Below are 27,300 nucleotides of genomic sequence, written 5' to 3'. Positions count from 1 at the left end.
TAAAATCGTATGCAAGTGATTGAAATAATAAGAAATAAGTAAAAAAGTGTCAGTCGGCTTTGCCGACAGAGATATACCCTCAGCCTTTTTTTTTCCAAAAAACGCATATATTTAGGGAGTTTTAAACATTTTGGGCGTTTGAACTGACAAAAATGTTGATTAGGATTAAAGATCAAAAGTTTTGCGGAGGAGATACTAAAAAGAATGGATCTCCAGCCACTGCATATGGTACCATAGGGGTTTTTTACAACTTCAGGGATGTTTGCTCAAGAAGTATAGACTTGCCCCTGAAACAACTTTTACCATCGCAATTGGGGCAGCGAATGCAAGTTGCTTCAACAAAAATCAAAGTGATTCGAGAGCAGGTCTTAAAGTGAACATGTATCCGAAATTTTGTGTGGGAGGTACCGGATGGAGTGGACAAATATAGTCCATATTTGAATCTGATCTATATCTGGTAGATATATTCGGATGTGTAAAGTATGGACCAATTCGGCCACCCTCTTCAAGAGTTATCGTACGCACAATTTTTCCGAATATTTTTGAACTTTTGTGGGGGAGGTACCTGAAGGAGTGGACCGATATGGCTTATCTTCGAACTTAAACTATGTTTGGACAAAATATTACTAAGGCCAAACTTTGGACCGAATCGGCAGACCTGTTCGAGAGTTATTTTGCCCTCCAACCTCCTCACACGGTGTCATAGGGTTTTTTTGCAACTTTCAGTGTGGACCGATTGGGTCCATATTAAAACCATATCTAAGTCTGGTACACGCTCCACGATGGGCAAAGTATGGACCAAATCGGTTACTCCCTTCAAGAGTTATCGTGCGCACAAATTTTCCGAACATTTTCGAACTTTTGTGGGGGAGGTACCGGAAGGAGTGGACCGATATAGCTCATCTTCGAACTTAAACTAAGTTTGGGCAAAATATTACGAAAGCCAAAATTTGAACCGAATCGGTGCATCCGTTCGAGAGTTATCGTGCGCTCCAGCCAGCCAGACAGACAGACAGACAGACGGACGGACATTGCTCAATCGACTCCATTTCGTCCAAACATACTTGGGGTCTAAAACCATTATTTCGATGAGGCACATTTTGCCCGTATGAAAGTGTATATACCCTCGTTAGCATAAATGCTGAGGGTATAAAAAAAAGAATGTATGTATAACATAAACATCTGTTGTTGTTTCGTAATGTTCTCCAACATAAACATGTATTCGGTATAGGTATGGAACAAACGCAGAGACAACAGAGAGAACTGCATAGTGTTTTTTTAATGTTTTAAAGTATAAGTGTAATATATATTAAACTTATTTATTCTATTATATCCATAGTGTTCTTAAATAAATAAAACTTTTATTTAAAATATCTAGAAAAATCTTTTAATGGGCAATTAATCACAAAGGTACAGTATAATTCCAATAAAAATACTACTTATTACAGCCAACCACAACATGTTTCGGCGGCTACCACATCATTTTAAAATATTTCAAAAATTGTATTATTAAAATATGATAGAGGTTACCATATATCCATAATATATATTTTTCTTTCAAAATATGGTAGCATGAATCATATTATTTCTCTGCGTGTAACACATTCAGCATATCACTATGAATTTCTTGTCCCGATAAACCTTTTTTATGTAAATATTTAATGACAGCAGGCATTTCTAATTTTTCCATTGTAAAAAAATTGCGGATGCGTCTTTTTTGAACAGCTGTTTCTATATGAAGGAGTTGCCAGATCGAAACAAAATTTAACATGTGTTCATACCAGAGATGGAAAGTTCCACTTAACTTTTTTCTGTTTATACCGCGCTTTTTGTGCTAGGCTAAGAAGTTTCCGAACTGCCCTCGTATAATTGATGTTGTGCTCAATGTTTCCTTTTACCTGATAGGTATGTAGAATTGTTGCCTTTAAGAACCGTTTCAATAAATTGCCGTAGCGTTTACACGAAGTGAGCTATTTTGTTTTTTCGCTGGTACAAAATTTTAGCGAAATTCAAAATGTAGTGGACTAGAACTTTTAATGAACAGCATGGAGCAAAATTTTTTTTCGCAGAATTATGCCTGAGGGTATTCTCTTTAAAAAAATGTTTATTTTTTATTTTTGTGGTTTGTTTATTGGTGTTTGACCTTTTCCAATGGATTGGAACATATGAAAAACTCAAAAACACTCATATTTTGATCATAATATGAAAATACTAAAAAAAGTTAACTTTGACATTGAATTCCTCTGCAACTACTAGACCGTTTCGTTTTTGATGCATCGGTAGGCTGAAAGTGTTATTTGTCGAAAAAAAGGAAATAAAAAATATGAAAATATCTCTATCAATTCAAAGTTACAGAGTTTGAGCAGAAAAATCGATGTTGAACCACAAAACATTTTATGAAAATCCGAAAATGTTTCTAAACTGAACTTCTGAGAAAAATCTTTGAAATTTGTTTGGGAGGTACCCGAAGTAGAGGTCCGATATTTTTCATATGCGAAACTCATCTATGTGAGGGGACCAATATTACAATGAGTTATGGTGCGCACCATTTTACCGAAACAAACAACGGATGTTTTAAGCATGAAACGTGCGGCAGCGAAGATTGTTTTTTTTTTGGACGAAAATAACGTCGCGTAGACCTCACTCTGGAGCTGTTGAACATCGTCAACAACTATCCCGATTACCTCAAAAGGTCATAACTGGTGACGAATTATGGGCGTATGGCTATGACATTGAAACCAAAGGCCAATCATCCTAATGGAAACGTCTAGAAGAGCCAAGACTGAAAAAACCTCTCATGTTCGGTCAAATGTGGAGCTTTTGCTCACTTTTTCTTCGATGGTTTGGTGCATCATGAATTCTGGCCGGTCAAAAAGGAATACTGTGTGAAAATCGATAAAAAGTTTAATATATATGTTATATCTTTATTCTTGGAAGACACGTTCCACCCACGTATCTTATTTCTTAAAGAGGTAATATTGCGGAAGTGACTTTATACCCAAAATTAAATGATTACAAGAAATCGTGCCCGAGTTGTTCCAAAAAAGTTTGAAAGGGATCAATTTAAATTTTATTTTGGTAACCTCTCTACGTAAATTTTCAAATCGGTGTTTTCTGTTTTGACCTCATCTTTCAGAACTAGAGTTGTGTAGTTCGCGAACGAACTAGTTCAATTGAACGACTCACCTGAAAGAACGACTGAACTAGATCACTCGAAGTCGTTCTTTATAGTTCAGTAGTCCAGTAATAGCTGTGTCTGGTTACCCTAAAATTTGTAACAATTTGTACCAATTGTTGCTGGAAGTCGTCTGTTAACACAAAAAACCAGCAAAAGAGAGCGATTCGAGAGAGACATTTTGACAGTTCTTTCACTGAGAGCTTGCAAATTCTTGCTGGACAAATTTCTTCTAGCAAGCACTTGCAAGCTCTTCTTCTTCCTGAAAACAATCAATCAGCTGTTTTTAGTTTTTTTGTTGATTTATGTTTGTGAACATTAAAAACAATTTTATTGTGGAAATAACATAGTCTAATTGTATTGTTTTATGGAGAACAAATTTGTAAAGTGGAAAAATACTTTTTTGTTCCATTTTCTTTTTTATTTTTAATAAAATACAACGTGTTTGCTTTCTTTGTTGGCGGACAAATTGTTCTGTTTTGGCAAGTCAGCTGATTGCTTGCTGGTTTTTGCTGGGAAGGTGTCTGTTTACTTTTTAAAATTTTCTAGCAAAAGAGAATAAAAACCCCTTACTCTCTGAGAAAGTTCTTGCTGGACAATTCTTGCTGGGAAAGTAACCAGACAGACTTAATATAACGAAAAAATGTCAGCTTTTTCAACCACTTCATACAAAACGCTGATCTAGTTCAATATGTCTAAATGAACGCAACGGCAAACACGTGAGTTTTTACATATTTTCTTGAATAATGCTTTCATTTAGGTGTATGTGGTAAAAGAAAAAATATGTTGCCAACCTATTTGGGGCCAATACGTTAAGACAGTTACATTTTGCTAGTTTTTCTCAATCGAAGAGTGCAAATTTCTTCTAAGAAAGTTATATGTTTGAGAACAGAAAGCATAGTGGAATTTGGATCCATTTCACGGATCTTAAAGAGCGACATGCAAGTATTGCGACACATCTTCGTGTATTGCTGGAGGGTCCATTGGCAATTTAAGTAGACATGAATACAAAGCATCATAATACTCCTTTGGTACTGAGAAGACAGCAACCGAACATGAAGACAGCTAATAAGCGGATCTGAAAGACGAACTGAACTATTGAACTAAAAGAACGACCTAGTTCAATCAAAAGAGGTGAACTAAAAAGATCGATCAGCTAAATGAACTAGAAAGCACAACTCTATTCAGAACCTTCCCCGATTTTGCTTTTTATTTTTTTTGTTGCACCGTGTAATTATTCATCAAAATGTCCATCAATTTATATTATAAATATTGTCATATTGATTACAAATGACAAACTAGCAACAGTGAAGAGAACTCCTATCCGTTGTGCATCCATTTACGAAAAAAGTCGTAGGAAGATCCTATAATTGTTGGTCATGTGCCCATCTGCTGCCTTCAACAAAGGAGTCACAATTAATTTAAAAAAATAACAACATTATTTTTCCCTCCTATGTTAAAAAAAAAAACAACAACAAAACTTGTTGGCCTTCTGCTTCGGCATCGAAGAAGCGGGATAATATTGAAATTAATTTGTATGAAGTTCAAATTACTTGGCCATTTATTTTAATATGGCAGTTGTCTAACGGTCTTCTACTGATTATGAGATGAGACTACACATTATTAGCCCGCATTTCATATTTCCGCTCAACAGAACACCATAAACACCAATACATTCACCCACACCTGTGGGTGGGTGTGTGTATGTTGGAGCATAAGGATATGCATTTGCCCTTACCCAACATAAACCGTACATAAGGTATTTATTAAAGGTGCTACATATTAATTAATTAAACAAATATGTTTTATAGTGTAGTTATTATCTCCAAATGGTCACATTGTGTGCGAGTTGGAAATGTGGGCTTTATGTGTGGATGGCAGATAATGTTATTAAAGAAAGCTTCTTGCAGAATATATATTTAGTTCTTACACTACATCTGTTGTGGACTTCAAGTAAAATTTAAATATTCAATGGATGTGAGATATGTATGTATAAGGAAAATACTACCTTATAGGATCTCTGGATCAGAATTAGAAGAAAATATTTTCAAAATATGTGCGCGATTTATATGTGCATGCTCTACTTTCAATGACTTTGTTACATTATGAATGTAGCATACATCTTGAGTGTTGCTCCCTCTTATGTAATATGAAGAGCATCAGACAATTCCAAAATTCGAAATGATTCGAAACAAAATAACAGTTATGTAAATTGATATGATGCTGTTATTTCTTTATTATAAATTTAAAACAAATCAAACGTCACAACAAAACTTGATAATGAAAATCCCGACACATACGACGGATATACATATGTATGTATGTATGTGTGTGAGATTTTTATGCCAACTTCTGAAACTGATATTATGCGAAAAATAACTTCCTTTGAAGTCGTAAAAATACGCCAACACCTTTCAAGCAATTAAAACATAAACATATGTATTCATGTATGGATGTGTGCCTTAGGTGACAATAAGAAATTCACATTGATTTGATGATGATTGTTTGCCAAACATATTAACACGTTATTCGATATGTTTGACACTTTTAATGGTTTTAAGAAACACCATATACAAACAAAAATGTGCATATTTGTTTGTTTGTATTATGTACATACATACATATTTGTTTGTAAAAATTACATTTATACATGATTTCACACGGTGTGCCTTAACCAAATTTAAATGGAAGGTGCTTACACCTGGCAAGTTTTTGTAGATTCTGAAACTACAGTGCTCATAGATGAGAAATATCAAGAAACGAAAAAAATCGCCGGATGGATTTTTAAATAAATCGCGATTTAAGTTCACATTTTTAGGGGTTCTTTAGGTTTTCATGATTTTGATTGGAAACCGCGAGTTCTTTGTAAATGGCTTTAAAGAAAATGTTGTAGCTCTGAAAATTCTCCACAAGATTGACCTTTATGATATTTTCGTAGGTTTTACCGTTTTTGAGATATAGAAGTTCAAATTGAGACAATGCACTGGCTGTATCGCCTCTTTATAAAACAATATCATGCTCAGTGCGCCTTAACTAACTTTTGATGAAAACCGCTTACACATGGGAAGAGATCGCGGAGTCTGAAACAGCAATGTTCATAGATAAGAAAAATAAAATAAAAACAGAAAAAATCGCCGGAGGGATTTTTAAATAAATCGCGATTAAAATTTACAATTTTAGGGTTTTTTTTAGGTTTTCACGATTTTGCTTGGAAACCGCAAGTCGTATCGAAATGAGTCTAAAGAAAATGTTGTTGCTGTGAAAATTCTCTACAAGACTGACCTTTAGGTTTTTTCGTAGGTTTTACCATTTTTGAGATATAGGGGTTCAGTTCAAATTTTTAGGTTTTTATCTTAAGTCTTCAAGATTTTGCTTGGAAACCGCAAGTCATATCAAAATGGGACTAACGAAAATGTTGAAGCTGTGAAAATTCTCTACAAGATTGGAGGCTTTATTTTTTCCTAGGTTGTATCATTTTCAAGATATATACGTTTAATTTGGGAAATTGCAGTAATGCCATTGTTTTATAAGGAGGCGATACAGTCAGTGCATTGTCTCAATTTGAACTTCTATATCTCAAAACGGTAAAACCTACGAAAATATCTTAAAGACCAATCTTGTGGACAGCTAATACATTTTCTTCAGAACCATTTACATAGGACTCGCGGTTTCCAAGCAAAATCGTGAAAACCTGAAGAACCCCTAAAAATGTGAACTGAAATCGCGATTTATTTGAAAATCCCTGCGGCGATTTTTTTCGTTTCTTGATATTTCTCATCTATGAGCATTGTAGTTTCAGAATCTGCCAAAACTTCCCAGGTGTAAGCACCTTCCATTTAAAATTAGTTAAGGCGCACCGTGTTCATTAAGGTTGGTGAATTCTCTTTCATTTTTGTTTATACACCTTGACTTTGGAAAATTTATTTTCTTTTTTTCATTATGTAGTTTTTTCTGACGTTCATTGTATAATATCGTCAGTGTTATGCTTAAGTGTTCCATACCCCATTTTCCCGTTTTGAGATAATCGCATTTTAATGTTTTGCGTCGCAACTGCATTCAGCTGACTAAAGAAAATATTTATATTTTTGACTTGAATTATTAAATTGGAGTATTACCCCAATAGCTTAAACTTCATCATTACTTTCTGTTGCAGAGAGTAATCTTTTTCAAAACGAACGGACAGTGTTGCACAATTTTACTGATCGTTACCAATATCATGATTTCATCCCGACGAAGGTAATTATCTATTGGCTTCTCAGCTTTTTGAAATGATGCCTTTTTTTTTAGCGAAAACCCGAACTCTTTAAGTGAGTAATGAGAATCACACTCACTTTTCGGTTTTCCAAAAAACATCAGAACAAAAATATTTGCAACCAACTATCAGCACGTATCAATTAAGAACTCATCGAGTTCTGTAAGTTGAACAAAAAATTAATAGTAAACTTATTTTCAAAAAAATATAGAATAATATGTGTTGGAAAATAAAACTATAAGTTTTTATTTTTTAAAACTAGAACTTTTGACGATTTGTTCCCTATCCACACCTATGACACAAATGTGAAATTATAGCTCTGTTCCAGAACTAAAAAGTTTTTACAATTTTTACCACTTTTACACATTTTGCGTTCCCGTACACAAAATTTATATGAAAATCGTTTACGACTTTTACAAGTTTTACGACTTTTACCACTTTTTAAAGTACGGGAACAGGCCAATTGTATACCATATGGAACAAAGTTACAACATTTTTTTTTCATATTTGCCGCAATAAATTAAAAACTTCTAAATCAAAAATTAAAGTTCTGATTTTTAAATGTATTTTTAAATTTGTATGTTTTTAAAATATTAATTTCATAACTGAAAAAATGTATGCTTTCGCGTCGAACCGTGGATATCTCGTAAAATAGAGCAGATAGGAGAAAGCCGACCAACAATTCAGAAAGAGTATCCCGAAAAACCATAGAAATCCCGTGTATCTCAGAAAGTCAAAAATGGCGTATGGAACACTTAAGCATGATACCGACGATATATGTATATAATTGTTAAACAAACATGCCAGAAGGGACAAGGGAGACTTCTCTCATATCTATCAGTGCACCCCGATTCATATTAGCTCAATGATATGGGACCTACAGTATATCGCCGAGCCCGAACGGCGTGTGATTGTTCTATTAAAAAAACAAGTAAAAAAGTATCAGTCGGCATTGCCAGATATATACCCTCAGCCTGTGTGGAATGAAATACTTTTTTCCAAAAAAAAAAAAAAAAAGAAATGTGTGGGCGTATGAACCAACAGAAATATGGATTGTATTAAAGCGCAGAAATTTGGGGGGATATCAATAGATAGGGATTTTGTACCATACTAGCCTACGAAAAGCATAATATCGGGCCACTAGGAAACCCTTCGGTAAAAATGTCCAAAGGATCCTCGAACAGACCCTTAACTACACAAATATGTTGAACATTTGTATGGGTCATACCCCAAGGATTGGACCGATAGGGCCCAAATTTGAACATAAACTAAGCTTGCACAAAATATTTCGAGATCGAAAATTTGAACCAAATCGGTTGCTACGTTTGTGAGATATTGCGCTTATCATTTTAGCGAATATTTTCGAACTTTTGTGGGAGAGGTACCGCAAGCAGTGGACCTATAAGCACTACCTTCGAATTTCATATAATATTCGAAGAAATATTACGATATCTAAAGTGTGGACGAACTCTCTATTCGGTATTCCAGTATTCCACAGGGGTTTTTTTACTCCTTTCGGGCTGTTTTCTCAAGAAGTATGGACTTGCTCCTGAAAAAGCTTTTACTGTCGTAATTGACGCCGAGAATGTAAGATGCTTCAACAAAAATCAAAGTGATTCGAGAGCAGATCTTAAAGTGAACTTTTCCGAATTTTTGTGTGGCAGGTACCCGAAGGAGTGAAGAAAAACAAATATGGTCCATATTCGAACTGATCTATATTTTGTAAATATATTTGGATGTGTAAAGTATGAACCAAATCGGTCACTCCCATCCAGAACATTTTTGAACTTTTGTGGGGGAGATACCTGAAGGAGTGGACCGATATGGCTTGTCTTCGAATTTAAACTAATTTTGCACAAAATATTACGAATGCCACAGTTTGGACCGAATCGATAGATCGGTTCGAGAGTTATCTAGCGCTCCAACCACTACACATGGTGTCATAGCGGTTTTTTGCACCTTTAAGGATATTTTCTCAGAAAGTATGGACTTGCCCCTGATGAAACTTGTACCGTTGTATGGGGGGCCGTAAATACATGTTGCTACAACAAAAATCAAAGCGAGTCAAGAGCAGGTCCTAAACTGAACTCTTCCGAAATTTTTTGTTCGAGGGACCCGAAAGAGTGGACCGATTGAGTCCATATTGGAACCTCATCTAAGTCTGGTAGGAAGTATGGACCAAATCCGTTACTTCCTTCAAGAGTTATCGTGCGCACAAATTTTCCGAACATTTTCGAACTTTTGTGGTCACCTCTGCTGACAGAGATATACCCTCAGTCTCGGACCTAAAGAAAAGAAGCAAACACAATACTTGTGACGTCTGTAGGGTTTTTTGTGTTTTGGACAAATTTCTCAGAAAGTATGGATTTGCTAAAAAAAATAAAAATAAATAAAAAAATAATTTACCGTAGTAACTAGGGCCACATACACAACATGTTGCCAAACATATAAAAATGATCCCAGACGTGTCTCTAAACTGCACTCTTTCCAATGTTTGTTTGAGAGGTACCCGAAAGAGTGGTCCGATGTAGTCAATAGTCGAGGGTTATCTTACGTACTACCCACATTTGTTGGTGCCGGTAAGTTATTTTGAATATGTTTGGCCATTATCTCAGGAAGTATGGACTTGCCTCCATATGGAAAAAAATCAAAACGATCTGAGACGAGCTGTTAAACTTCACTTTTACCACATTTTACGTCGAAGGTACCCGAAAGACGTGATATAGTTCATATTCCAACTTGATACATAACTAGATGAAATAATACGATGTGCAAAGTTTGGATCAATCAGAAACTCCCTGCGAGAGTTATTTGGTGGATTTGCCATTTTAGTTGGTACTGTCAAGGCTTAGCTCCAAATTTCAAAATGATCAGACAGGATCTCATCAACTTCACTTTTTCCGAATATTGTGTGGGAGGTACCCGAAGTAGTTGAACCCGATTTATGCCTGGAAGTAATATTACCGTATGCAAAGTTGTGACCAATTCGGTTACTCGCTTCAAAAGTTATCGTGCAACCATTTCATCGAAAAATATTGAACTTTTGTGGGGGAGGTACCGGAAGCAGTGGATCTATGTGGCCCATCTTCGAAATTCGAACAGACGGACGGGCGGACATTGGTAAAACACTCCGAATTGGGTAAAACACTCCAAACATACTTGAAGTCAAAACCTATTATTTCGCATCAAAGTTTATTGTATAGCCTCTTTAGTCTAAAGGCTGAGTATAAATAGAGTTTAAAATATATCCGTAAACAGGTGTCATCTGTTCTTAAAATCTTTTAACTTTTGTGGGGTGGTAATGGTACTTGCATAAGTGGATCGATACAACCCATCTTCCAATTTGATATATGGAGGGTTGACGTTTTTTGTTTGGGATGACGACGCCAACCCTCCTAATTGTGAAACCGGGCACCGTCGATATGTTGTTTATTGCTGTAGTATGCAATACCAACAAATTAGTTATGAGTTTTTTCGTCGAGAATCGACGAACGCATAGCAGTGGGAAAGATTTGGTTTTGTTTGCAAGTGAAGTTGCTAGAGTTTAGGTAGTGCCAAAGAAATTCTCGATCAGAGTGTTTCTTTGCGCATGTATCTATTTGAGCTAGCAATTGACACTTGGGTATAAAAAGTTTCTTGTTGAAAAACAAGAAACAAAGGAACTGATGAAGATCTGTGGCGAGATCTGAAACTATAGTATTCCCTGCCTTACCCCTTGGTAAACATCGCCAATTTTTTCCCACTAATAAATTAAAGTTGTTTTAATAAAATATTTAAACAACGACTATGGGATTAAGCCTGACTATTTTAAAAAACAAAATTTGATATATGTTTGGAAGAATGATTACGATGTGCACTGATTGGTCTCTTTAAGAGTCATTGTCGGTGGCCGTAGGGTTTTTGCAGCTTGAAGGTAATTATCTCATTCAGTATGGTCTTACCCCCCAATAAAAATTATACTAACTGATATAGTACATATTCGTACTTGATTTAAGTACGAGTGAAATATCAGCAAGGGTGGGACCAATGTCAATCTATCCTTTCTATAGATATCGTCCCCATGAGGCACTTGAGTTGGTTACCGTGGATTTGTTTAGAGCTTTTGAACCATTATTTCAGGAATCATGGACTTGCCCACGAAATACATTATATCGCTGTAAGCAGTACCACTAAAAGTAGTTTCGGTAAAAATTTGCAAACGATCCTTGAACAGCCTTAAGCAAAAATGTTGAACTTTTGTGAGGGAGGTACCCGAAGACGTTTTCCAATAAAGATCTTCGTGAAACTTAATGTAGGTTTGGAAGAATTTTTACGATGTGCAAAGTTTCGGCCAAACCGTATAATCAGTTCGTATGTTTTCGTGCTCAGCAGTCATTTCAATTGGTTTCGAGCTATTAGGGAGGCATCCGAGGAAGTGAACCGATATTTCCCATCTACCAACTTAAACTAAGTTTGGACAAAATATTTCAAAGGCCAAATTGTGGACCGAATCAATGTACCAATACTTCGATGAGGCACATTTTCATCGTATATAACCACTTTAGCCTAAAGTCTGATGGTATAAAAAGGTGCCTTATCGAAATAATGGTTTTCGACTCCATGTATGATAGAACGAAATCCGTTTCCGACAATTTGGATCGATTTAGTCCTGTCCGTCTATCTAGCTGTTTGAAACGCACTATAACTCTCGAATAGATCCATTTGGTCCAAACTTGCCCTCGTAATATTTTGTCCAAACTAAAATTAAGTTCGAAGATGGTCATATAGGTCTACTCCCTCGGTTACTTCCCGCACAATAATTTAAAATTTTCCACAAAAATGTTGTGCACCTCACAGGAAGTAACAGATTTGGTCCATTCTTTGCAGTGCAAAGTTTGCGCATCGTAATATTTCACACATATAAAGATCAGTTTCGAATATCGACTATATCGCTCCACTCCGACTGACAAAAATTGGGAAAAATGGCAGATTAAGACCTGCTCTCGAATAATTTTATTTTGTTTGCAAAAGAATGTTCTCGAGGCCCCTGTTAGGACAGTAGAAGTTGTTTTTTTTTCAGGGGCAAGTCCATACTTTCTGAGAAAATGGGCCGAACACTGTAAAAACTCCTACGACCACCATGTGTACCGACTGGTGCACAGTGCAACTTTCAAACCGGGTACTTTGTTGCTACAAACTTTGCATATTATAATATTTCTGCAAAGCTTAGATAAAGTTCGGCTGGGGTCAGGTACCCCCACAAAAGTTTAAACATTTCCGCTAATATGGTAAGCGCGATATCTTTTGAACGGATCAACCACTTTGGTATAAACTTTGGTTCACGTAATATTTTGTCTAAACTTAGTTTAAATTCGAAATCGGTACTATCCCTCCCTCCTTCACAACAGTTCAACATTTTTGTTTATATACAGTTTAAGGTCTATTCAAGGATCCTTAGCAATTTTTTTACCAAAGCTACGACTTGTGGTCATGTTTACAGCGATATTATGTTTTTCGTGGGCAAGTTCATGCTCTTTCTTAAGGCCTGGGTACATTAGCTGCCTCGCCTGCTTACCTTGCTTTCCTGCTTCATTTCTGACATAATAAAAATAAAAGAATAAAAGGACAACCTAGTTCGAAATTGTCTCAGTCTTCTTTATTCCTTTATCAGAAGCAAGCAAGGCAAGCAAGCGAGTCAGCTTATGTACCCAGGCCTTTAGAACTCTTATAATTTTATTCTCCATTGTTTTCCCCAGTCCCAGACTGGGTATATTCAGCAGTCGTCAAAACAGTCTGATTCTTTTTACCTCTTGACCTTGTCTTCGTTTCAACTAATTTTAATTAAAAGCCATCAATTACAAGCCAAAAGTTTGACAAACTGTGTAAATCAGGGAATTTGTTAATTTTTTTTTTTTGTATATTTTTCAAGGTCTTCTTACAGCGCCGCCCCTATTTACATTGGTTACAGTTGATATTCATGCATATTTTTTTAAATAAGTCACATAACAATTGCTATAATTTTCTATGGTAAAGTTTTTTGTTAACGTACCAAATTGTCCCAAGGACTGTTGGACATTTAAAAAAGACACTGAAACAGAGCTACTATGAAGGCGAACGATAAAGGTGTAAACGAAATGCCACTAAATTAAAAATAGCTCTAAAGAATGTCTGTAGACAAATTCGCCCAGCAAAATCTAACATCCTACTCACCTGTTGGTTGAAAAGCTTTTTTGAATGGAATGTTTTGGTCTTAATTTGTCATTTATGATTTGAATTCATCAACAGTTATATGTGGGTGACAAAACTAGTAGCAGTTATTCCACGCCATTCTCATTCCCATGCCAAAAACAAAATCAAAGATTAATGATAGTCCCTGTGGTTGGTTGGCTGTTCATTCTACACATCATAAAAATACCTTTATTTGGTGTGCGGGACTTAACGTGGGATCATAATATACATCATTCATATGTACCTTGGTAGCCTTAAATGAACCTCAGACACTCACACGCGCTTTGTGAGCAACAAATGGTGGTTGCATGCATTCTCAGGAACAACTGTTGCGCAAAATATTCATAAATTATTTGGATGCTGCCGTAATCCTACACGAAAGAAAAACTTACGCACAACCGTAATAGGGTTATGAACTTATGTAGTGTCATTTCTATTGTAGGTGGGTTTCTTTAAAAAGGTTGAGAGATATAATTATAGATAGAAATTATAAATATAAATTGTGGGGAGGATAATTTAAGGTTGGCACTAGGAATTTGTGTTCCCAGACCCAGCCTTTATTATTTCAGCTGAAATTATAAAGTTCTTTTTTCGAAATTTCTCTCATATTTGTATCACTATTTTAGAAAATTTGTACATAATTTCAAACATATAGGCCACACCTCAGACTCTTTTGATAAACGTCTTAAAATATATTTGTATGAAGTGCTTATCGCTATAACGTTTGCGACCAATGTATGTTGTACAAAATAACATTTCATTCCAATGACGCTACCCAGCAAAGTAAATGCCAGATATTCGACACGTCTGGACCAAGTTGTTATGTTTTAGGGTGTTTTTATACCCTCAGCATTTATGCTAACGAGGGTATATACACGCCTTATCCAAATAATGGTTTTAGACCGCAAATACGTTTGGACGAAATCCGGCTTTCTGGAGCTCACAATAACTCTAGAACGAATCAACCAATTTGGTTCAAAATTTGGCCTTCGTAATATTTTGTTCAAAATTAGTTTAAGTTCGGTCCACTCCTTCAGGTACCTCCCCCACAAAAGTTCGAAAATTTTCGGAAAAATTGTGCGAACGATAACTCTTGAAAAGAGCAACCGTTTTGGTCCATACCTTGCACATCGTGAAATTTCTACCAGACATATGTAGGTGAGGTTCAAATATGGATTCTATCGGTCCACTCCTTCGGGTACCTCCCACACAAAATTTCGGAACATTTCATCTTAGGACATGCTCTCCAATCGCTTTGATTCTTTTTTTGCCAACACTTGTATTCGCAGTCCCCATTACGTCGCTACGATTTTTTCAGGGGCAAGACCATACTTCCGGAGGAAATTGCCCAAAAGCTGTAAAAAGCCCTATGGCACCATGTGTAGTGCCTGGGACGCACGATAACTCTCGACCGATTCGGTCCAAAATTTGGCCCTAGTACTATTTTGTTTAAACTTAGTTTATGTTCGAAGATGTGCCATATTGGTCCAGTCCTTCGGATACCTCCCTCACAAAAGTTCAACAATTTTCGGTAAAATTGTGCGCTCGATAATTCTCGAAGGCAGCAACCGATGTGGTCCAAACTTTGCACATCGTAATATTTCTACTAGACATAGATGAGGTTCTAATATGGATTTTCTCGGTCTACTCCTTCGGGTACCTCCCACATAATATTTCGGAAAAGCGCAGTTTAAGCGCTGATCTCGAATTGCCCCATTACGACAGGGCAAATCCATACTTCCTGAGAAAATAGCGTGAAAGCTTTAAAAACACCTTACGACACCATGTGTAGTTTGAAGATGGGCCATATAGGTCCACTACTTCGTTTACCTCTCCCACATAAATTCAAATCTTTTTGCTAAAATTGTTCCTCGATAACTCTCAAAGGCAGTAACCGATTTGGTCCATACTTTGTACATCGTAAAATTTCTTCCTGACATGTATGAGGTCCCAATATGGGCTCTATCGGTCCACTGTTTCGGGTACCTCCCACACAAAATATTGGAAATGTGCCGTTTAAGACCTGCTCTCTAAACGCCCCATTACGACGGTACAAGTTTTTTTTCAGGAGAAAATCCATACTACCTGAGAAAATAGCGTGAAATCTTTAAAAAGCCCTACGGCACCATGTGTAGTGGCTGGAGCGCACGGATCAGTCGACTCGGTCCAAAATTTGGCCTTCTTAATCTTTATCCAAACTTAGATTATGTTCAAAGAAGAGGCATATCGGTCCACTCCTACCGGTACCTTCACCTCAAAAGTGGAAAAAATTGCACTAAAATTGTACGCACGATTATCTTGAAAGTATCATGCGATTTGGTTCAAACTTTGGATCTCCTCTTATTTTGTGCAATTCAGGTATTTCCTGCGCAATACTTTTGAGTTCTAATCCAGATATATATTTTTTTCGGCAAGTTCATACTTCCAAAAACCGCCATAAAATCTAAAAAATCCCTAATACACATGTAATTATTGTGGAAGAGGATTTTGGTTACGTAGCCGCTAGTCGATTCAATATTGTCAATAGATGAAAGTTTCAATTTACACAGGCTTAGAGTATATCTCTGTCAGCAAAGCCGACTGATACTTTTTTACGTGTTTTTCTCAGTTGCCATCAATTACCTAAACTGTGACCTCATCCAAGAAGCCCATGTTACGACAAGGAGTGCCGTGCTGCTACAGAAATGAACAATTTGGGAGCCGCACGCAAAAATAAAAAGGAATTCGTACAGACCATGACTTAAAAAAACAGCAATAGTTGCCCGTCACTTCAGAATTTACGAGCGACATGATTTTCACCAACGAGCGCATTGGATACGCTAAAAATCGCCTCTCATGACAACATCACCAATGTATACAACTTTTTAAAATACCTAAACATACATCATAAAATATAATTAAGATTATTTATTAATTACATTTTATATATTTTATATAGCTATAGATGCTAGTGCTATTTTTATATAATTTTGTTTTTGTAATTTTTATAATAATAAAAAATTTCAAATAAATAAATAAAATGAAGACTCACGGTGCTCTTGAATCAAATTTAAATGGAAGGTGCTTACACCTGGGAAGTTTTTGTGGAGAAAAATCAAAAAAAGATGAGAAAAATCAAAAAACAAAAAAAATCGCTGGAGCGCTTTTTAAATAAATCTCGATTCAAGTTGACATCTTTAGGGGTTGTTTAGGTTTTTGCGATTTTGCTTGGAAACCGCAAGTCCTATCAAAATGGGAATAAAGAAAATGTTGTAGCTGTCAAAATTCTCTACAAGATTGACCTTAATGATATTTTCGTAGGTTTTACAACTTTTGAGATATAGAAGTTGAAATCGGCACAATTCAAATTCAATTCAATTCTGTATTGTCTCCTTACAAAACAATGTCATGACTGTAATTTCCCAACTTAAAGTTATATATCTAAAAAAATGGTACAACCTAAGAAAAATTACATAAGCCAGTCTTGTAGAGAATTTTCACAGCTATAAGATTTTCTCAGGTCCCGTGCCGATAAGACTTGCCGTATTCAAGCAAAATCGCGAAACCCTAACAAAAAAACATAAAAATGTAAACTGAGCTTCTTTTTCTCAAAAATGGTACAGCCTGAGAAGAACTCATAAACTTCAGTCCTGTAGAGAATTTTCGCAGCTACAACATTTTCTTTAGCTCCATTTCGATTGGACTTGCGGTTTCCAAGCAAAATCGTGAAAACCTAAAAATCACCTAAAAATGTGAATTTTGACCGCGATTTATTTAAAAATCCCTACTGCGATTTTTTCTTGTTTTTGGATTTTTCTCATTTATGAACATTGCTGTTTCAGAATTCACAAAAACTTCCCCTGTGAAAGCGGTTTTCATTAAAAGTTAGTTAAGGCGCACCCTTCATGACATTGTTTTATAAGGGGACGATACAGTCAGTGCATTGTCCCAATTTGAACTTCAATATCTCAAAAATGGTAAAACCTACGAAATTACCGTAAATGTCAATCTTGTAGAGAATTTTCATAGCTACAACATTTTCTTCCGTCTTATTTTGATAGGACTTGCGGTTTCTAAGCAAAATCGTGAAAATCTGAACCACCCCTAAAAATGTCAACTTGAATCGCGATTTATTTAAAAAGCGCTCCGGCGATTTTTTTTTGTTTTTTGATTTTTCTCATCTATGAACATTGTAGTTTCAGAATCCGCAAAAACTTCCCAGGTGTAAGCACCTTTCATTTAAGTTTGATTCAAGAGCACCGTGGACTATGAAGACTAAAGTTAAGTGCAGGATTTTGCAGTAAAACTTTTCTGGAGGAGATACATGAGCGGATGGGCCACAACTTGGAACTTGATGTAAGTATGGGAGTCACTCCTTTCGATTTAGTTGCAAAAAAAATTAAAACGACCCTTGTACCACCCTAAAACTGTCCTTAAACGGAAATTTCGAAGTTTTTCTCTCTAAACCCTTAACATTTTGGTTTCCTGGGTCTCCATTCGCGTCATGCAACATTTATGTCTGTGTATGTTTTCCAGGATGATGCATTGTTTTAGTTGCTGTCTAAAATTACAAATGCTCTCAAAATGTGTGATAGACTGTCGGGATTTTTGGAAAGCTAATTATAATCTGTGTGTGTCTACATTTATTTAAGGATTAAAGCCAATAGTTACTTGTTTAGAGACCTGCGTTTACCCTACGTATAAAAAAGTTTAACAGACTTACTATTTTTTAATGTTATTCTCGAACTCATTTTTGGGTTACCGATAGAAATCGGTAAAATATGAATTAAAAGGTTGACAGCAATGTTTATACCGATATCTTCTTCCACTTGTTTGCGCCATCTATTCTTTGGCCTGCCAATTCTGCGTGCACCGCCATGTGGCCTTTTTAGCGGGTTCATCATCGCTCATTCTTACTATATGGCCTAGCCAACACAATCGTTGCCTCTCGATACGTTTAACTATATTGATGTCGTGGTATAGCAGATACAGCTCGTGGTTCATACGGCGTCGATATTAACGCAGATCGGTCCGTAGATATTTCGAAGAATTTTTCTCTCAAACACGCCAAGCACTGCCTTATCTGCTTGCGCAAGTACCCAGGCTTCGGAACCATACATCAGCACGGGTAGTATCAGTGTTTTGTAAAGCGTTATTTTTGTTTGACGAGTTGTGGCTTTGTTTTTAAAGTGCTTACTTAAGCCAAATTAGCATCTGTTGGCCAATACAATTCTTCATTTTATTTCACAACTGATGTCGTTTGTTGTGTTTACGGCGGTGCCAAGGTATACGAAGTCTTTTACTACCTCAATTGTAGGAACCAACTTCAACAGTTGGTCCGATCTCAACGGACGCATTGCTCGTCGACACCATCAGCTTGGTCTTCTCGCCGTTTACCGTCAGACCCACTTTAGCAGATTCTCCTTCGACCTTCATAGAGGTATCGGTTACTTCTTTTACTGATCGTCCCATGATGTCTACATCATCAGCATAAGCTGTGGCTGTTGGTGCAGACTGTGCCACTTCTTTTGACGTTTGCCTCTCTATAACCTTTTCAAAAAGGATGTTGAAAAGGTCACGCGAAAGGCTGTATCCTTGCCTGAAACCTCTTTTGGTACAAAACTCTTCGGAGAGGTTCTTTCCTATTTTAGCTCAAGATCTTGTGTCAGTTATGGGTAGTTTACACTATCTATCAATGTCATATGACACGAAATAAAAACATTCTATATCTACCCACGCAGGCAATGTGAAGACGAAATCTTAATACATTTTTGCTGGTGTGGACACACAAAGTAAATGGCGTTAGGAAAATCCCCAATATTGCACATATTAGCGACTATAGAACAATGGAAAATTTCATGCCATATGACATTTACATATAGTGTAAACTACCCCTTAGAGTCATTTTACAAAGCCGAATGAGCTTTGCGGGGATACCAAATTCAGACATTGCTTGGAATACCTTTGAACGTAGCGGGCTGTCGAAGGCAGGTTTATAGTCGACAAAAATGAGGTAGGTGTGGATCTGCATCTTGGATCTTGGGTCTTCTCCAGGATTTGGCGTAGGGTAAATATCTGGTCAATGGCTGACTTGCCAGGTCTAAAGCCGCATTGGTATAGTCCAATTATTTCGTTGACCATTGGCTTTAGTCGTTCGCACAATATCCCTGACACTATCTTGTTTGCGATAGGGAGAAGACTTATGCCCCTATAGTTGGAGCATATAGTCTTATCTCCTTTCTTATGGACGGGACACAGGATGTTCAGGTTCCAATCGTCGGGTACGCGTTCTTCCTGCCAGATGGAGCTAACTAGCTGATGCATACACCTTATCAGCGTGTCGCCTCCGGTTTTAAACAGCTCGGCTGGTAGGCCATCTGCTGCCTTATTATTCTTCAGCCGGTTTATTGTTGTCTTTACCTCATCTTGGCCGGGTGGTATACATTCAATACCATCTTCTGGGATTGGATCTGTGGTATCTTCGTCGACTTCGCTACTATTCGATACCAACAGTTTGGAAAATGCTCTTTCCATATCCTTAGCACACTATGTGTATCAATTACCAGATTACCTTGCTGGTCTCTACAGGAGGATGTGCCAGTTCCAAAGCCATCAGTTTTATGCTTCACTCTTTGGTAGATTTTTCGGACTTTATTCTGTCTCCTGTACATCTCGATTTGTTCACACTCCCGCTTTTCCATCTCTCTCTTTTTCCTGCGGAAAAGACGTTTCTCCTCTCTCCATTTCTTCCGATACCTCTCTCGTGCGCTACGCGTTGCTACTGATAGTAAAGTAGCCCTTTATGCTTCATTTTTCTCTTCGGTAACAGCACGACACTCCTGGTCATACCATGGATTCCTTGGTGGAGTTCTCTGGTATCCAAGTACAGATTTTGCGGCTATTTGTATGGAGTGGGCAATGTTTTGCCATTGTCTTGATATGTTATCGGGACGAGGAGTGCTTTGATTAAGCAGTTGGGCCAGTTGAGTGGAATATGCTGTGGCTATATGTTGTGATTGCAGCTTACCGATGTCCAACTTCCGTGTTGTGTCTGTTCTTACTTTGTTTGCTACGTTTAATATGGTACGTACCTTTGCTGCAACAAGGTAGTGGTCGGAGTCTATGTTTGCACCTCGGAACTATCGTACATCCATCACGTTTGATGCATGTCTTCCAACTATCACAACGTGATCAATTTGATTTTTTGTTCTTTGATCTGGCGAGAGCCAGGTGCCCTTATGAATATCGAGATGCTTAAATCTGGTATTGCCAACTACCATGTTTCATGCAGCTGCAAAGTCTATCAGTCTCATACCATTGTCAGATGTTTCACTGTGGAGTCTGAATTTCCCGACTGTTGCGCCAAATATATTCTCCTTTCCAATTTTGGCATTAAAATCGCCTAGTATAATTTTAATTTCATGGGCAGGGCAACGGTCATATGTTTCTTCTAAGCGCTCGTTAAATATATCGTTGGTCTGTTCGTCCTTGTCTTCAGTGGGAGCATGAGCGCAAATAAAGCTGATGTTGAAGAATTTTGCTTTTAATTGAATTGCAGCGAGTCTTTCATTCACTGATGTAAAGCTGGAGACCAGATGTTTTAACCACCGACCAACTACAAATCCGCAACCAAACTCATGCTTTGTGTCATGGCAGCTATAATACAGTGCGTCACCTTTAGGTGACCTAGTGGACGGTGTAAAAAGTTCGGCTCGACCGAACTAAACGCCCCACAGTGGTTCAAAATTGTTTTTTGTTCGACAGATGCACAGCTGCGTTTTCATATGTTGCTTCAAAATATGAGTGCTTTCGAGTTTTTCATATGTTCCAATCTATTAAAAAAGGTCAAACGACACTAAACAAATCATAAAAACATAAAAAAATTAACAAGTAAAAAAGTATCGGTCGACTTTGCCGACAGAGATATATCCCCTCAGCCTTTGTGAATTGGAAGTTTCATCAATTGACAATATTCGACATGAGTTGCGCACCGATAGTGCTTCGAACATAAACTAAGTTTGGACAGAATATTACGAAGACCAAATTTTGGACCGATTCGGCAAAGTTTTTTTTTAGAGTTTTTTCACATTTCGGGCTACTTTCTCAGGAAGTATAAACTTGTCCCTAATAAAACTTGTACCGTCGTATTGAGGGCTGCGAGCACAACGTGTTACAACAAAAATCGAAGCGATTCGAAAGCAGGTCCTAAACTTATTTTTTCCAAAATTTTATGTTAGGTAACCGAAAGAGTGGAGCGATTGGCCCATATTGGAACCTTATCTATAAGTAGTAGAAACGTCACGATGTGCAAAGTATGAACCAAATCAGGTAGCTCCCTTCAAGAGTTATTGTGCGTAAAATTTTTCCGAACGATTTCGAACACTTGTGGGGGAGGTACCTATATGTAGGTCTTTATAACATTTTCCAACTGACTTGATTGCAATTTAGTTTTTCAGGTTACTTGGTTTTCTACATCCCAAGAATTTTGCCCACACAGATTTGAATTATTTTGAGAGTTTCAAATTTATTGTTCTGTCGATTATAATCCGATGTAGAACTGTGGGACCTCAATGGGTTTGAACTTTTAGATTTCTATGTTGCCTTTGTAGAAGATATACATGTCTTTGTATTTCTATTTCAATGACATTTTAAAATTAAAAATAAACTTGTTTTTCCAAAAAAAAAAAAAAATATTCCTATGTTAGGTGCACATACAAATGTACATAATTTACCTGGAGTTTGTAAAATATTAACAATAAATTTGATGTAATTTGTCAAAAACTTCTTAATTAGTAAAATTACTACTGAACATAGTATTCCATAATGCATCAATTAATTAGCTGCTGCAATGTGTCTAATTACGGATATGTCATTGACCTTTGTACAGACATTTCATGGTTGAAATGAAATTGGAAATTATACAAATTTACTATAGTAAACAATTCAAATATTATGACGCAGTTGAATAATATTTGAAGAAGTGCAGTATTGAATCTGCATAGGTAGACCTTCTTCATTTTTAGTTTTTGGTATATTGAGGTTATCGTTCAAATGCGCGAAGTGCAAAGGATGAGCAAACAAGTAAAAATGTATCGATCGGCTTTGCCGACAGAGATATACCCTCAGCCTGTGTGAATTGAAACACTTTTTTATGTATTTAAGGGGTTTTTAGAATTTTGGTCGTATGAACTTGCCGACAGAAATATGGATTTAGATTAAAGCTCAAAAGTTTTGCGGGGGAGGTACCTAATGGAATGGACCGACATAGTCCATTTTGGAAGTGGGTTTTATTGTGGGAGTCATTCTTCTCGATAGATATCGCGCCCACCAGTAATTTCGGATGGTCACCATATAATTTAGAACTTTTAGGCTATTATATCAGGAGACATGGGCATGCCGACGAAAAACATAATATCGCGGTAAACAGGGCCACTAGGAGTACCTTCGGTAGCAAATTTAAAAGGATTCGCGAACAGACCCTTAACCTCTCTTAAACAAAAAGTGTTGAACATTTGTGTGGGTGGTACCCCACATAAACAAAGTTTGGACAAAATATTTCGAAATCTAAGGTTTGTACTAAACGGGTGCTCTATTTATGACCATTTTAGCGAATATTTTCGAACTTTTGTGAGAGAGGTACGGAAAGGAATGGACTTATAAGCACCACTTTGAATTTCATCTAATATTCAAAGAAATATTACGATGTGCAAATTGTGGACCAACGCAGTATTCGGAACGAGAGTTTTGGTGCCCACCCAGCCACTACACATGATGGACGCAGGGGTTTTTTACAGCTTTCGGGTCATTTTCTCAAGAAGTATGGACTTACCACTAATAGGAGCTTTGAGTGCAATCTGTCGCAAGAAAAAATCAAAACAAATTGAGAGGAGTTCCTAATCTGCACTTTTCCGAAATTTTGTGTGGTAGGTATCCGAAGGAGTTGAGATATATAGTTCACATTCGAACTTGAAATATATCTCGGAGAAATATTACGATGTGCTAAGTATGAACCACATCCGCCAGGAGAGGACCGATATGACCCATCTTAAAATTTGATTTAAGTTTGCGCAAAATATTACGACTGCCAAATTTTGTACTGAATCGGTTTGTCCGTCCGTTCGGGAGATATCGTGCGCTCCATCGGGGTATTTTCTCAGGAAATATGGACTTGTCTCAGAAAATACTTGTACCGTCGTAATGGGAACAGCGAATACAAGTTTGTACAACAAAAATCAAAACGATTCGAGAATAGGCCTTATACTGCACTTTTGTAAAATTGTGTGTGGGAGGTACCAGAAGGAGTGGACCGTCTTTGTCTTTACAACAAGTAAATCGAAAATTTTAAAATCAAATTGGGGTCTAAATGATGTTGGGGTCTAATTGCATTTTTCATTCAGGCCTGTTTGCACATGTTTAGGGCCCAAATGCAATCCAGTGTTTAACAGAAAAAATAAATTGGGGTGAATTTTCGAAAGTTATTATGAAGAAAACGAACAAAATTAGGGTGTAATTTCATAAATTTTATTAAGAACAAAAAAAAAAAAAAAAACAAGTAAAAAAGTATCAGTCGGCTTTGCCGACAGAGATATACCCTCAGCCTGTGTATATTGAAACAATTTTTTCTCAAAATACGTATGTATTTAGGTGGTTTTAAAACTTTTGGGCGTTTGAACCGACAAAAATGTTGATTAGGATAAAAGATCAAAAGTTTTGCGGAGGATATACTAAAAGGAATGGATCGACATTGACCGTTATGGAAGCGGATCTCCAGCCACAACATATGGTGCCATAGGGGGTTTTTACACTATTCGGGCTGTTTTCTCAAGAAGTATGGACTTGCCCCTGAAAAAAACTTTTACCATCGTAATTGAGGCAGCGAATGCAAGTTGCTTCAACAAAAATAAATGTGATTCGATATCTGGTCTTAAAGTGAACTTATCAGAAATTTTGTGTGGGAGGTACCGGATGGAGTAGACAAATATAGTCCATATTTGAACCTGATCTATATCAGGAAGATATATTAGGATGTGTAAAGTATGGACCAATTTGGCCACTCCCTTCAAGAGTTATCGTGCGTACAAATTTTTCGAACATTTTTGAACTTTTGTGTGGGAGGTACCGGAAGGATTGGACCGATATTGCCCATCTTCGAACTTAAACTAAGTTTGGGCAAAATATTACTAAGGCTAGATGTTGGGCCGAATCGGCAGATCCGTTATCTTGTTATCTTGCGCTCCAACCACCTCACACGGTGCCATAGGGGTTTTATGCAACTTTCATGCTATTTTCTCAGGAAGTATGGACTTGCCCCTATTGAAACTTGTACCATCGTATTGGGGGCAGTGAATACAAGTTGCTGAAACAAAAATCAAAGCGATTCGAGAGATGGCCCTAAACTGAACTTTTCCAAAATTTTGTGTGGGAGGTACCCGAAAGAGTGGACCGATTGAGTCCATATTGAACACTTATCTAAGTCTGGTACACATTTCAGGATGTGTAAAGTATGGACCAAATCTGTTACTCCCTTCAAGAGTTATCGTGCGCACAAATTTTCCGAAAATTGTCGAACTTTTGTGTGGGAGGTACGGGAAGTAGTGGACCGATATAGCCCATCTTCGAACTTAAATTAAGTTTGGGCAAAATATTACGAAAGCCAAAAATTGAACCGAATCGGTTCATCCGTTCGAGAGTTATCTTGCGCTCCAGCCAATTTATTTCGTTGACCATTGGCTTTAGTCGTTCGCACAATATCCCTGACACTATCTTGTTTGCGATAGGGAGAAGACTTATGCCCCTATAGTTGGAGCATATAGTCTTATCTCCTTTCTTATGGACGGGACACAGGATGTTCAGGTTCCAATCGTCGGGTACGCGTTCTTCCTGCCAGATGGAGCTAACTAGCTGATGCATACACCTTATCAGCGTGTCGCCTCCGGTTTTAAACAGCTCGGCTGGTAGGCCATCTGCTGCCTTATTATTCTTCAGCCGGTTTATTGTTGTCTTTACCTCATCTTGGCCGGGTGGTATACATTCAATACCATCTTCTGGGATTGGATCTGTGGTATCTTCGTCGACTTCGCTACTATTCGATACCAACAGTTTGGAAAATGCTCTTTCCATATCCTTAGCACACTATGTGTATCAATTACCAGATTACCTTGCTGGTCTCTACAGGAGGATGTGCCAGTTCCAAAGCCATCAGTTTTATGCTTCACTCTTTGGTAGATTTTTCGGACTTTATTCTGTCTCCTGTACATCTCGATTTGTTCACACTCCCGCTTTTCCATCTCTCTCTTTTTCCTGCGGAAAAGACGTTTCTCCTCTCTCCATTTCTTCCGATACCTCTCTCGTGCGCTACGCGTTGCTACTGATAGTAAAGTAGCCCTTTATGCTTCATTTTTCTCTTCGGTAACAGCACGACACTCCTGGTCATACCATGGATTCCTTGGTGGAGTTCTCTGGTATCCAAGTACAGATTTTGCGGCTATTTGTATGGAGTGGGCAATGTTTTGCCATTGTCTTGATATGTTATCGGGACGAGGAGTGCTTTGATTAAGCAGTTGGGCCAGTTGAGTGGAATATGCTGTGGCTATATGTTGTGATTGCAGCTTACCGATGTCCAACTTCCGTGTTGTGTCTGTTCTTACTTTGTTTGCTACGTTTAATATGGTACGTACCTTTGCTGCAACAAGGTAGTGGTCGGAGTCTATGTTTGCACCTCGGAACTATCGTACATCCATCACGTTTGATGCATGTCTTCCAACTATCACAACGTGATCAATTTGATTTTTTGTTCTTTGATCTGGCGAGAGCCAGGTGCCCTTATGAATATCGAGATGCTTAAATCTGGTATTGCCAACTACCATGTTTCATGCAGCTGCAAAGTCTATCAGTCTCATACCATTGTCAGATGTTTCACTGTGGAGTCTGAATTTCCCGACTGTTGCGCCAAATATATTCTCCTTTCCAATTTTGGCATTAAAATCGCCTAGTATAATTTTAATTTCATGGGCAGGGCAACGGTCATATGTTTCTTCTAAGCGCTCGTTAAATATATCGTTGGTCTGTTCGTCCTTGTCTTCAGTGGGAGCATGAGCGCAAATAAAGCTGATGTTGAAGAATTTTGCTTTTAATTGAATTGCAGCGAGTCTTTCATTCACTGATGTAAAGCTGGAGACCAGATGTTTTAACCACCGACCAACTACAAATCCGCAACCAAACTCATGCTTTGTGTCATGGCAGCTATAATACAGTGCGTCACCTTTAGGTGACCTAGTGGACGGTGTAAAAAGTTCGGCTCGACCGAACTAAACGCCCCACAGTGGTTCAAAATTGTTTTTTGTTCGACAGATGCACAGCTGCGTTTTCATATGTTGCTTCAAAATATGAGTGCTTTCGAGTTTTTCATATGTTCCAATCTATTAAAAAAGGTCAAACGACACTAAACAAATCATAAAAACATAAAAAAATTAACAAGTAAAAAAGTATCGGTCGACTTTGCCGACAGAGATATATCCCCTCAGCCTTTGTGAATTGGAAGTTTCATCAATTGACAATATTCGACATGAGTTGCGCACCGATAGTGCTTCGAACATAAACTAAGTTTGGACAGAATATTACGAAGACCAAATTTTGGACCGATTCGGCAAAGTTTTTTTTTAGAGTTTTTTCACATTTCGGGCTACTT

At 37.3% G+C, this 27,300-nt stretch overlaps 2 protein-coding genes across 4 annotated transcripts in view; one reads left to right on the top strand and one right to left on the bottom strand.

The window, feature by feature from the left end:
- LOC141404628 (fatty acyl-CoA reductase 1-like) overlaps nt 1-27,300 on the top strand; it is a 382,118-nt gene that overhangs the window by 27,108 nt on the left and 327,710 nt on the right. The gene's annotated exons all lie outside the window — the stretch shown is intronic.
- FMRFa (FMRFamide related propeptide) overlaps nt 1-27,300 on the bottom strand; it is a 50,992-nt gene that overhangs the window by 15,948 nt on the left and 7,744 nt on the right. The window contains exon 1 of one of the 3 annotated variants that reach the window (XM_073988118.1): nt 13,879-13,957. The exons of 1 other annotated variant lie outside the window; for it this stretch is intronic. The gene's annotated coding sequence lies outside the window, so the exon portion shown is untranslated. Of the gene's footprint in view, nt 1-13,616; nt 13,730-13,878; nt 13,958-27,300 lie in introns of those variants that run through there. One more of the 3 variants, XM_073988117.1, reaches the window with a different exon arrangement.

Source organism: Musca autumnalis, unplaced genomic scaffold, assembly GCF_047663935.1.
Source record: "Musca autumnalis isolate F117 unplaced genomic scaffold, ASM4766393v1 scaffold_5, whole genome shotgun sequence".
NCBI classification, from domain to species: Eukaryota; Metazoa; Arthropoda; class Insecta; order Diptera; family Muscidae; genus Musca; species Musca autumnalis.
The sequence above is the reverse complement of the archived record's forward strand: the minus strand, read 5'-3'. Positions and strand labels throughout refer to the sequence as shown.